The sequence below is a fragment of the Heterodontus francisci genome, chromosome 15, assembly GCF_036365525.1.
Source record: "Heterodontus francisci isolate sHetFra1 chromosome 15, sHetFra1.hap1, whole genome shotgun sequence".
Classification (NCBI taxonomy): domain Eukaryota; kingdom Metazoa; phylum Chordata; class Chondrichthyes; order Heterodontiformes; family Heterodontidae; genus Heterodontus; species Heterodontus francisci.
This window is the reverse complement of record NC_090385.1, coordinates 34,348,443-34,362,153: the sequence shown is the minus strand read 5'-3', so window position 1 is coordinate 34,362,153 and position 13,711 is coordinate 34,348,443. Positions and strand designations below refer to the sequence as shown.

The window sequence follows — 13,711 nt, the reverse complement described above, 5'->3', positions numbered from 1 at the left end:
TGTTTTGGGTGGTGGCATCACACCAGAGGTAGCAGAAATGGCAGATGATGATCAGTTGAATACGGAGGATGGTGGGTTAGGTGAGGACAAGGGGAACCTCGTCATGGTTCTGGGAGAGAGGGGAAGGGGTGAGAGCAGATCGGGAAATAGGATGGAAACAGTTGAGGTCCCTGTCGACCACGGTGGGGGAGAATGCTCAGTTCAGGAAAAACGCGCATCGGAAAAGCTGGTATGGAAGGTTGCATCATCAGAACAAATGCAATGCAGATGGAGAAACTGGGAGAATGGAATGGCGTCCGAGGTAGCTGTGACAGTCAGTAGGCTTATAGTGAATATTCGTTGATAGCCTAGCCCCAGAAATGCAGACAGAAAAGTCAAGGAAGGGAAGTGTCCGAGATGGACCACGTAAAGGTATGATAAGGGTGGAAATTGTAAGCAAAGTTGATGAAATTTTCCACTTCAGGACAAGAGCAGGAAATGGCACCAAGGTATCAGAAAAAGTGAGGGAGAGGGCTGAAACAAAAATTGTTCCATGTGTACCACAAAAAGGCAGGCAGAGCTAGGACCCATGTGAGTACCCATTGCAATCCCTTTTATTTGGTGGAAATGAGTGGAATTAAAGGAGAAGTTGTTAAATGTTAGAACAAGTTCAGCCAGGTGGAGGAGGGTGGGGGTGGTGGTGGATGGGGACTGGTTGAGCCTCCGTTCAAGGAAGAAGCAGAGAGCCTTCTCTCCATCCCAGTGGAGGATGGAGGCGTAGAAAGATTGGACGTCCATGGCCAAAAGGAGATGGTTAGGGCCAGGAAATTGAAAACAAAGGTGACGGAAGACATTGCAAGAGTCACGGATATAGGTGGGAAGAGACTGGACAGGAGGAGAAAAAATAGTTGAGATTGTAAGAAATCAGTACAGTGGCGTAGGAACATGCTGAAATGATAAGTCTACCAGGGCAGTCCTGTTTGTGGATCTTGTAGAAGCAGGCTGTTTGGGATTTGGGGACTATGAGGTTGGAGGCCATGGAGAGAAAATCTCCAGAGGAGATGAGGTCAATGACAGACTTGGAGACGAAGACTTAATGTTCAGTGGTGGGGTCAGGGTCCAGGGGGTGGTAGGAGGAAGTGGAGGAGAATTAGCATTCAGCCTCTGCTAGGTAGAGGTCAATTCGCCAGACAACACAGACCAACCTTGTCAACAGATTTGATGAGAATGGTAGGGTTGGACCTGACAGAATGGAGTGCATCAAGTTTAGAGGGAGACAGGTTTGAGTGAGTAAAGGTAGCAAAGAAATTGAGACAGCCGATGCCACGCTGGCAGTTCTCAATGAAAAGATCTAGAGAGAGTAAGAGACCCGAGGCAGAGGTCCAGGTGGAGGGAGAATACTGGAGATGGGTAAAAGGGTCCAGTGGGAGGACTCCTGGCCAAAGAAGTAGGTGCAGAGGTGAAGGTGATGGAATAATGTCAAGCCAAGGTTGAAGTTCATTGAGATAGGGGAGTAAAGGGATGAAGCTGAGGCATTTTCTAAGGACAGATCATTCAGGATCAGAGAAAGGAAGATTAGAAGGTACTGTGAATACATCAGAAGTGACTGGGTCAGAGGAAAGTGAAGAGGAAGAAAGTTCTGGAGGGGCGTTGCTACCCACTCAGGAGTTGCTGAAGTTTGCTTGCGATCCTTCACACTTGAAAGAAGAAAAAAAGTTTTTTGTCAAAGCACTGAATGAGTTGAAGGATGAAATGAAACTGTGGATCAGGACAGATTTGAGATAAAGTGAGTTGGCGTTGCTGAAGAGAGAGGCCGTGAGTGTGCATGAGACGACTGAGGAGTGATTAGCAGAGACAGTTGGCTTTCGCTACCAGTGGGAACTGCAGGGACATGGATGGAAATTTTATTTTTCCTTTTTTGTTAGCAATTTTGGTTATTATTTGTGGCCCTTTGAAAGGGGGCACTTCTGTTAGATTTTTGGGTTGATGACACTGGTGTAACTCAGTATCAATCTAATTAGTGAGGTTAAAGTTAGAACAGACAGATGGGCCTCAGTTTAACATCACACCAAGGATGTAACACTCTGGCAATGTAACACTCACTCAAGTACTGTATTGGGTTCTGACGAAAGGTTATCAACCTGAAATGTTAACCCTACCTTCCTCTCGCTACAGATGCTGCTTGACCTGCTGAGTGTTTTCAGCAGTTTTTACTTTTTGGCAAAAAATTGGCAACCCCCACAGATCAGCAATGGGAAACATTTAAACCGGAGATGAAAATAGTATAAATGAAATGCATTCCAGTAAAGAAAGGTGGGATTTCCCTGAATAATTAGGGAGATATAGAAAGAAGGCATTTGATAAAATGCCACTAAACAGTCTTGTCAGCAAAGTTGAAGGCCAAGGAATAAAGGGACAGTGGCAGCATGGATACAAAATTGGCTGAGTGAAGGAAACAGAGAGTAGTGGTGAACGGTTGTTTGTCAGACTTGAGGAAGGTATACAGTGGAGTTTCCCAGAGGTCAGAGCTAGGACCCCTGCTTTTCCTGATATCTAATAATGACACAGACTTGGGACTACAGGGCACAATTTCAAAATTTGCAGATGACACAAAACTCGAAAGTATTGTGAACTGTGAGGAGGACAGGGATAAACTCCAAGAGGATGTAGGCAGGCTGGTGGAATGGGAGGATAAGTGGCAGATGAAATTTAATGCAGGAAAGTGTGAAGTGATTCATTTTGGTAGGAAGAACAAGGAGAGGGAATATAAAGTAAGGGTACAATTCTAAAGGGGGTGCAGGAGCAGAGGGATCTAGGGGTACATGTGCACAAATCATCGAAGGTTGCCAGGCAGGCTGAGAAAGCGGCTAATAAAGCATACGGGATCTTGGGATTTATAAATAGAGTACAAGAACAACAAAGTTATATTAAACCTGTATAAAACACTGGTTTGACCTCAACTGCAGTATTGGTGTTCAGTTCTGGGCACACTCATGGTAGGATGTTAAGGCATTACAGTGGGTGCAGAGAAGATTCACGAGAATAGTTCCAGGGATGAGGAACTTAAGTTATGTGGATAGGTTGGAGAAGCTGGGTCTGTTCTTGAAGAAAAGATTAAGAGGAGATTTTATAGAGGTGTTCAAAATCATGACGGGTCTGGACAGAGTAGATAAGGAGAAACTGTTCCCATTGGCTGAAGGATCCAGAACCAGAGGACACTATTTAAGGTGATGGGCAAAAGAACCAGAGGCAACGTGAGGAAAAACATTTTTACTCAACGAGTGCTACCGATCTGGAATGCTCTGCCTGAGAGTGTGGTGGAGACAGATTCAATAGAGACCTTCATAAGAGAATTGGACAAATATCTGAAGAGAAAAAAATTGAAAGCCATGGGGAGAAGACCGGGTTGTAAGACTAGGTGAGTTGCTCTTGCAGACAGCTGGCTCAGGCACGACAGGCCAAATGGCCTCCTCCTGTGCTGTAAGCATTCTATGATTCAAGCTCAAAATTGAAACTCTAAAAAGGATATAGCACTTACATGGCAGATAATACAAAATCACGCTCAAACAACACAAAAAAAATTGAAAGCTACAGAAACCTTCTGACAATCATATTAAATAAAATACTTAAGTGCATAAATCATTATGGTCTGATAATTTGCTTCTCAGCTTAAGGCAGCACTAGTGGCAGAGATATCTAAAAGAAATGTCCCATCTGAGTGGCACAGTGGTTAGCACTGCAGCCTCACAGCTCCAGTGACCCAGGTTCGGTTCTGGGTACTGCCTGTGTGGAGTTTGCAAGTTCTCCCTGTGACCGCATGGGTTTCCGTCGGGTGCTCCGGTTTCCTCCCACAGCCAAAGACTTGCAGGTTGATAGGTAAATTGGCCATTGTAAATTGCCCCTAGTGTAGGCAGGTGGTAGGAGAATGGTGGGGATGTGGTAGGGAATATGGGATTAATGTAGGATTAGTATAAATGGGTGGTTGTTGGTCAGCACAGACTCGGTGGGCCGAAGAGCCTGTTTCAGTGCTGTATCTCTCTCTGACTCTAAAGTGCTTCACAAATAGGCATCAGGAAACTGCACACTGAACAGGAAGAGAAAGATCAGACTGATGGCCAAAAGCTGGTAAAATGGTTCTGGGAAGGTTTTTATAAAGTTGGTAACGACCATGACAGTTAAAGGCTTTGCAAAGGGAGGAGAAACACAAAGAATGGCATGAAAGAATGTGCTTGGAAGGTGCAATTCTAGGTGTGGTATAAAAGGGATCTCGGAGTACAACAATCACTAAAAGTTGCACCACAGATTTCGTTCTTTCTTTGGTGTCATCTTCTGCCAAGAAGGTTGACTGACATGGATCTCCACCTATGTCGGTCCTGTGCTGTCCTTAGACATTCTGCGGAGGTCAACTGCATCCAGTGCATTATATCCGTCATCCATTTTCTCCTCTGCTTCGCTCTCCTACGTTTTCCGTCGATCTTTCCTTCGAATAATTGTCTGTCTACTTTCTGCTCTAATGATGTGACCAAAATATTGTATCTTTCTCGCTTTGATGTTATGTACTAATTTCCTCTTTTCTCCAGCCATTTCCAGCACTTCCTCATCAGTCTTTCTGTTTGCGTAGGATATACATAGGAGTAACATCCTCCTATATGTCCACATCTCTAATGCATTCAGCTTATCAATAGTTTCTTTGTTTGTTATCCATGTTTCTGAGACATATAACATATATGACAAAATGTCACAGTGCTTAAGATTCAGGCTGCTTCTTTGATGATAACATGTCCTTCATTTCAACAAAGCTGGTCTTGGCTAGCAGGTTAGCAAGGTCATAAAAAAAGTAAAACAAACACTAGATCTTACTTCCAGATGGGGAGAATTGAAGATAGAGAGGTTATGCTAAAACTGTATTGAACCTTGGTTAGACCACACAGAGTACAGCGTGAAGTTCTGGTCACCATATTATACAAAGTATATTGAGGCACTGATAACAGTGCAGGGAAGATTTACAAGGATGTTACCAGAAATGCATGCGAATACATAACAGGAAAGGATTCGCAGGCTGCATCAAGCTGTGTTTAGACCCTTGGTACGCAAATACTAAGTGTCACTACGTGCCGAGGTTCTATTTGCTCCCGGTGTTGCGAAGGATGGGTCTGGCCACGTTGCTGTGGAACGTTCCATTCAGTTGGACCGTGCCATACCACCTGTCCCTTGTGGAAAAGTTTGTACAGAAAAACATGTTCCACCAGGTCCGTCAGGCAGTGGTCTGCATGCAACCTCCTTGAGGCCCAATGGGAAAAGGAGATGGTGGATCCTGTAAGGTGGCCCTACTAGCAGATCGTCAAACTCTTTTGGGCGATTGCCTCATCCCCAGAACTTGTAAACAAGCACCAATACGTAGCTTGGCTGCTGTTGAGAAGAGCCCTCCCCGTCAGATCCTTCCTGCACACCTGGAGTTTCACTGCCTCCTCATGCAGACCTTGAGGCAGCTGCTGTGAGGAAGAGACCGTCCCCCACCTCCTTCTGGAACATGCCTTCGCAAAGCAGGTCTGAAAAGAGATGCATTGGTATTTGTTGAGGTTCATCCTGAGCAGCAGGACTCAGTGCTCTGCGGGCTGTTCCCAGGTTCACACACTGAGATAAAAATCACCCGCTCTTGGAGGACGATCAACTCAGTGAAAGACTCACTATATTCTGCCCGAAACATGCTGGTCTTCTAGTGCAAAGAGCCCTCAACGACCGAGTGTTGCAGACTGGCCCATTCCAAGGTCCAGGACAAAGTGGTGAGGGATGTACTAAAGCTTGGGGCAGCCGCCGCAAAGGCTCAATGGAGAAAGGCCACTGTATAAGACCCTCCCGCCAAAGTATACCAAGGGGCTGGAACTTGTGTAAAACCCCTTGGCTATATGCACCAGAGAATATTTCACATGTAAATGTACATTGTAAATAAAAACTGTAACGGCAAGTGCAGTGAGGCACCTCAAGTACTGTATTGAAAGAAACTGATCTGTATTGCACTCGATGTAATGTCAAATTTGAACTGTTATGCAATGTATTTTTACAAATTTTATGAGCATCTAAGTGTATTGCTTCTGACCCAGGAGTATTTGATGCCAGCACTGGTATCTGAAAGGGTTAAATATTCTCCAGTGTTAACATTCAATGCCAAAAGTTCAATTCAGATATTTTAATTTTTCTTCCAAGTGCAAAGCATCTCTCTGATGGTGGTTTTCTAGGTCTCATTATAGCATCATCAATTTCAGGAGCGCAGCACATCAGTCCAACTTGTTTCTTCACTATGACTAGTCCAGACCTCAAGCTGTCTATTACTTTCACCTGACTATTCTAGATAGTGTGTGTCTCTCAAAAATTAATCCTGCAATTTCAGCATCTCTTGCAATATAGTTAAGCCTGCTTGTAAGAACAATTTCTTTTTAAATAATGTTGCTTCAGCTAGTTTGCATTTTAAGCACTTCAATCCTATTATAACACATTCTAAGGGATTAATGTAGGATTAGTATAAATGGGTGGTTGTTGGTCAGCACAGACTCGGTGGGCCGAAGGGCCTGTTTCAGTGCTGTATCTCTCTATGACTCTAATAAAGTATATTTTTGGAAAAGAAAATTGACAGGCTCAGTCTCTTCTCTCAAAAGGGGTGACCAAATCGAAGTCTTTAAAATTATGAAAGGCTTGATAAAGTGGATCGAGAGTGACTGCTTTCTTTTGTGGGGAAGAGCATAACTGGAAGCCATCAATATAGTCATAAAGAAATACAATAGGGAATTCAGAAGAAACTTCTCTATCCAAAGAGTAGTGAGAATGTGGAACTCGCAACCCCAGGGAGTAGTTGAAGCCAATAGTAGAGATGCATTTAAGGGGAAGCGAGACACACATATGAGGGAGAAGGGAATAGAGGGTTTCACTGATAGATTTAAATAAGGAAAGATGGAAGAGGTTTGAATGGAGCATAAATACTGACATGGACTGGTTGGGCCGAATGGCCTATTTCTGTGCCTTCTCTCCTACATAATCCTATGTATGTAATGCTAAAGTCAAAGGAATGAAGTATTCTGAAAAGGATATAAGGCTGGAGGAGATTGCATACAAGGTAGGTCAAAGCTGTGGAGGCATTTATGTGGCAACAAGTCTTTAGAATTTAATGTGTTGGGATACAAGAAGCCTTCATTTGTCAGTGAGCATGGCAGCGATGGGAGAGCGGGACTTGGTGCGGACATGTTGTGTCAGAGTTTTGGTCAAGTCGCAGTTTATGGAGGCAGAGGACTGGAAACCAGCAATGAGATCATCACAACAGTCAAAGTCTGAAGGAGAAAAACACTGTCTGATGGTACAGAGGAAGTTAAGGGGTCAGAAGAAAGGTGGGGTGTTTCAGCTTGGTATTGTCAGTGTACATGTGACCACTGACCCTGTGCAGGCGTATGATGCAACTGAGGGACAGCATGATAATAAAGAATTCTTTGAAGTAATAAATGAGGGTAGATAAAGGAAATGCAGTGAATGTGATCTAAGTGCATTTTTTCAGAACACCATTTGATAAGTTTCACATAAGAGATTTATGGCAAAGATATCAAATGGAATCAAGGAGAATGTAGCAATATGGATAAAGGAGATTGTTACCTGCACAGAATTATATATAATGTACAGTAATGGAGTATGTGGTTTGGCTCAACAAGTCTATGCCATTCGACAAGAGCCTCCTCCTACCCCTCTTATAATTCAATCAGCATAACCTTATATTTCTTTCTCCGTCATGTTCATCGAGCTTCCCCTTAAAAGTGTCTCTGCTATTCGGCTTAACTACTTTTGATAGCGATTTTCTATTGTCATACTTTATTATTGCTTCTTTCAGTTAAACCCTGTTCAGTATTATAATTTTTCTTTCATCATTTGTAACACAGTTCCTTTGGGCAGAAGGAATGGCATTGTCAAGTGTTACAACCAGGTGAGAAAGGGATCTAGGGGTTCCCTCTCAGTTTTTTCCTGGTTTGACTGTAACAGGGTTTACACTGTGTTTTAGCTTCCTCTCAGGGAGTCCTTGTTCACTGCTCTCCAATTGTAATGGCAAAGAGATCAACCAGACAGGTTTACTTTGATTTAAACAAGGTGTAAGTTTATTAACCTTAAAACTCAAATTCGGTTAAAACAACTAAAAATATGCAACGCGACCATGCTAGCATGCACACGCAATAAACACACACACACGCACACAGATAGAGACAGGAAGAGAAGAAAGAATAAAGGGGAAAAGTTTGAAGCAATTGCTGGAGTTCATTTACTGTCTTTTGAGTTCGATGTAGAGTCTTTGATTGCAGTTAAATCTTGCCGTTTCGTTGGGGCCCAGTGCACGCTTTCAAACGTGTTTCAATGCAGGAGACTTCTCTCTTGAGGTTTAAGTGGCTTCAGTGGATCTGGAAATTTGTGAGAGAGAGAGAGAGAGAGAGAGAGAATAAGCCAGGGAGAGACCTTCCTTCTCTTTTGTCTTCAAATTGCAGTGACTCAAATCGTTCTGTGAACACAATTCAAAACTAAACCTGAGCAAGCAAGTTTGTCATGTGAACAGCTTTTTTTTTTAAACCAAACTCTCCTGCGTTTTTGTGGATTCTCCATCTTAGCGGACACCCTCAATGGGGGTGGGGGAATGGAAGACTGGCTTTACACTGTTACGACTGACTGCTCCAGTCAAAGCCCCCAATCAAAATATACGATTCTAATTGTTGTGGGAGAAATGCACTGTTAATTCAATCCCGTCCCTCCACAGATCGCCTAACTTATCATTTTAAATTTTCCAAATTTGTAAAAATACATTGCATGACAGTTCGAATTTGACATTACATCAAATGCAATACTGATCAGTTTCTTTCAATACAGTACTTGAGGTGCCTCACTGCACTTTCCAAATTAAAGGCCCAGCCAAATTATACCATCTATTAACCCCCGAATAAGTCTAATCAAACCAGGTGTCTTTAAATCAACAGATTAACTGTTTAATTAGAAAAACTAAATTCTCAAACACTACTAAAGCATAAACAACATTTAAAATAGAAAAAAATTAGGGTCCTTGCAAATTTACAGTCCAATGTTGCTTGAAGTCCTCACAGCCGTCCGATGGGGAAAAGAAAAGGTTCTTCCACAGTAGAACAGTCTGTAGTCTAATTCCAGCAGTTCCGAAGAAGGGTCACTGACCCGAAATGTTAACTCTGCTTCTCTTTCCACAGATGCTGCCAGACCTGCTGAGTGGTTCCAGCATTTCTTGTTTTTATCTCAGATTTCCAGCATCCGCAGTATTTTGCTTTTATATTAGTAAGTGATGCTTTCCTTCTCTAGCGATGAATTTCAACAATTAACAACTTGCAAACACTTTTTAAATGAATCAATTTGGCTTTAAAATTTTTGAGGGATAAAAGATTGTCACAGTCTAACTTCCCTTCCTTCAGTTTAATTATCATTTGACTTTTTTTAGAATTTTGAGAGATAATAATAAATAAGCAGACTAAGTTCTCTTCCTTCAGTTGAAATGGGCTGAGCTCTTCTTTCAGGTGCTAACACACAGCTGTCTGTTTGTGTCCCCTTGGTTAGAACAGGCTGTTTGAGCCAGTTGAAAATTAAATTGTAACAAATGTATCTCTCGATGCTCAGTCCCAGTTGCTGTATCCAAGGTAAGGAGAATGCACCCTTATAATCGCAGTCTCCGAATGGCTGTATCCAAGGCAATGAGAATGCACCTTCTCGGTAATTCCTGAGGCCTGCTTGTTCTTAAAGCAGTACTGATCCTTTGCTGTCTTAAAGACACACTACATATTTCCCGTAGAGAAAAAAAAAGACAGGATCATGACAGCACATTCAATGTCTGGTGACCAAAATCCATTTGGGTTAATTGGATCAGGAAGCAGTTCAAATTGTCTTCTCCAGGCAACTGTCTCTCAGAATGCAAATGTTTCCAGCCACTGCTGTGATCTCTTTAAACAAGTCATCTTTTCAGTCCAGCAACAATTTAAAATTAATGTTTCATATTATTAATATGCCTCATTCTTGGCAGGTGAGGTTTTCATGACACTGCCATCCCCAGCGGAATTAAATGCGATTTTTAGAAGAGCATTTCATTAAAAAAGACAAGAGAGAAGAATAAGTACAGGAAAACACACATGCATCCCTCTCATTCATTCCGAAATCTTAAAAATTGTTAACGCATGTCTTTTCTTGGCTGCTTTAAACTGCCCTTTTTGGCATCCCAATAAACATGTGATAGATGGGCAAGTTTTTCAGTTTGCACATTTCCAAGATTGCCTAGGGTGTCTTTGTTCCTGTTGAGGTCTGCAGGGGAGGGTTCGATTTAATTAGCCCTAAGTTAGAGTTCTGCTCAGGAGAGTCAGGATGGATCCATTCTGAACTCTCTTTCAGTGCTTTGATGAGTCATGCAAGGGCCTTTCACCTTGGGGGATGGGTGGTCTCCTTCTGACTGTGGGGGTGGATTCCTTGCTAATCTTCCCTTTGTCCTTTGGGGACACTCCTGCTTGTCCAGATTCTACTGCACTCCCCTGCAGCACAGACTAGGTGAGGCATCACGCCGACAGTTTCTCTGCGCTTGAGGACTTTCTCTGTCTCTGCAGGTTTCTGAAAATGCTGTAAGCAACATTGGTGGGGTGCTTCTCGTGTCTGCATTTACATAGGAAGATGTGGGGTCTAACTTTTCAAACATTTCGGGGTTGGCTGACTGGACAGTAGGGGTTTCCATTTGAGATTCCTCCTGGACTTCCTTTACCCTGCCCTCTTTGTCCCTTTTCCCCCTCTCCTCTCTTAGCTTTTGCATGCCTTGTGCCTGCCTGTCCCCTTTTGGTCTCGGCAGGGGTCCCTTACAGTTCACCAGCCCTCTGCTGGAGGGTCCTCCAAACACCAATAGAGGACTTAGGGGTGCAGATTTCACTGTAGGTTGGGGTTTCCCCTTAACCTGGCACATGTGGCAACTGCAACAGCACTCCACCACATCTTTGTGGAGTTTTGGCCAGTCAAACTGCAGTTTTATGTGGGCTTTGGCTTTTCGTATACTGACATGTACAGCCACTGTAATCTCATGGGCCAAATATTTCTCTCCGGTACCTCTGCGGCACCACTAACTGGTGAACCACTGTCCACTCCTTGCTCTCAGGTCTTTGAGGAGAACTCCACTTCCTCATCAGTACCTCATTCTTTAAATATTAGCAGTCAGGGACTCCCTCTGCTTCAATTTCAGACTGGGCAGCCGGTGCTAACTCTCTCAATACTGGGTTGGCTCACTGAGCCTCAGCTAGGGAAGATCCATTTAATTCATTCCCAGGTCTTCTAACTTTCCAAAGTCTCAAGACAGACAGATCTCATTGTCCTCTGCCTGCAGTGTCAATTCAGTCTCCTCTGGCGAGCTGGTTTGATCATGGCCCAATTCACGACACAGTCAGGGAAACTACAGGGGACCATCTCCTGCCACTGCCCTGTCTCTCTGACCTCCTGCAGTCTCTCTTTCACTACTGGGGAAGCTACCACCTTCGCCCCCGCCAGATCGTTACCGAGGAGCAGGCCAACCCCGTCCACAGTCACTAAGGACAATTCCTATGGTCACCGGTCCCGAAACTAGGTCGCACTCCAAGTGCACCCAACGTAAAGGTACAGGTAAATACCATCGTTCTAGTATTTACTGCACTCTCTGGGAGAAAGGTCAGCCCTTTTCCCAGTAAAAGGGAACTAGTGGCCCCCGTGTCCCTGAGGATTATTATGGGCTTGCTTGCCCCACTCAAGGGGTATGGGGTTACTCTCCCTTCAGACACAAAGTCCTGAAAACCTTCAGGAATCCTATTAAATTTTCCTGCACCTTTAGCAGTACGTTTTCTGGGCCTGACTACTGCTGCAGTTAAAGCCAGAGCTTGTTCAGCTGTGCTCTCCATCAGGGTCCCTTCTCCTTCACTGAGCGGGTGTGCCCTGATTAACCCTACAGACTTTCCCTGTAGTTTCCAGCTGTCAGCTCTTAGATGACCTGCTTTATTACAATGGAAGCATACAGGTCTCACTCCCGCTGACAGCACTGTTCTTTTTGTCTGGAGGAGGGCCCTGTGTCTCCTGCTTTTCTTTCTCTCCCAGGACCGCTTGGGCTTCTATCACCTTCTCACCCTTTGTCCTTTTCGGATTTGTGGGGTGACTAGGAAAGGTTTTCTCCTGGGGAACCGACTTATAGAGGAGAGCAAACTCACCAGCCAGAACTGCGGTTTGCCTGGATCTACAAACTTTCTGTTCTTCGACATGTATCTTTATGGAGAGTGGGAGAGTGTTTTTAAATTCCTCGAGCAAAATTACCTCTCTGAGATTTTCATAGCTGGGCTGCACTTTAACAGCCCTCAACCACTTGTCAAAAGCTTTCTCCTCTCAAACTACAAGTAAGTTTGATTAGCTTGTTTTCTGAAGGTTTGAAATTTCTGGCAATAAGCTTCCGGTACTGGCTCATATGCCCCGAGGATAGCATTTTTTGTCCGTTCATAATTTGATGAACTCTCATCTGGCAACAGGGAATAAACCTCATGGGCATTTCCTGTTAACTTGCATTGTAACAGAAGAGTCCAAGTCTCAGCTGGCCACTTTAACTGTCTTGCAAGTTCTTCAAAAGAAACAAAAAATGATTCCACGTCTCCCTTATTGAATTTTGGGATCAGTTCAGTAAATTTGAACAATTCAGTACCCAGCCCTGAATTACGATCCTCCATATTGGCCATGCTTTCACTGGGGTTACATTGTCACTCCCTAGTGAAGTCAAGCCGCCTCAGCTCTCTCTCCTCGCATTCCTTCTGGAAGGTTCTTTCTCTTTCTCTCTCCTGTCTGTCTTTTTCTTTCTCCTGTATCTCTCTTTCTCTTTCCCTGTTTGCTAATTCATGTTTCCTCTGTTCCAATTGTATCTTTGCTAGCAATACCCTGTCGGAGTCTATTTCTAACTCTGTTTTTGCTTCTTCAGATTAGAGGGAAAAATGGTTGGCCACTGGTCTTAGGAGTTCAGGCTTTCGAGCCTTGGCACCAACAGTGATCCCACACTGCTCAGCCATTTTTCTCAACTCTTTCATCGACAGTGCTTTTAATTTATCCCAAGTTACTTCACCCTGGCTTGGGCAGCTACTGGCTTCAGTCACAGACATGTTTGTATTCTAGCACACAACCACAAGAAAACCTGTATTGAAATCCTTTCTCTTTTATTTTTGATTGGGAATTTGACTTCCCACTTCCAATTTCTCATTTGTCTGAGGGTCGAATCCGGACACTAGCCCCAAATTTCAGTTACGACCAGGTGAGAAAGTGGTCTAGGGGTTCCCTCCCTGGTTTGACTGTAACAAGGTTTAATTTTTAAAACACCATGTTTTTAGCTTCCTCTCAGTGAGTCCTTGTTCACTGCTCTCCAATTGTAATGGCAAAGAAATCAACCTGACAGGTTTTCTTAGATTTAAGCAAGAATGGTGTGAGTTCATTAACCTTAAAACTCTAATTTGGTTAAAACTACTAAAAATATGCGACGCGACCACGCTATGATGCACACGCAATAAACACACGTAGATAGAGACAGGAAGAGGAGAAAGAATAAAGGGGAAAAGATTGAAGCAATAGCTGGAGTTCATTCACTGTTTCTGAGTTCGGTGTAGAGTCTTTGATTGCAGTTAAATCTTGGCATTTCATTGGGGCCCACTGCACGTTTTCAACTTGTTTCAATGTA

General features: G+C 43.6%; 1 protein-coding gene across 5 annotated transcripts in view; it reads right to left on the bottom strand.

Moving 5' to 3' along the window:
* The window catches only part of LOC137377585 (E3 ubiquitin-protein ligase XIAP-like), a 64,257-nt gene that overhangs the window by 45,214 nt on the left and 5,332 nt on the right, over nucleotides 1-13,711 (bottom strand). The gene's annotated exons all lie outside the window — the stretch shown is intronic.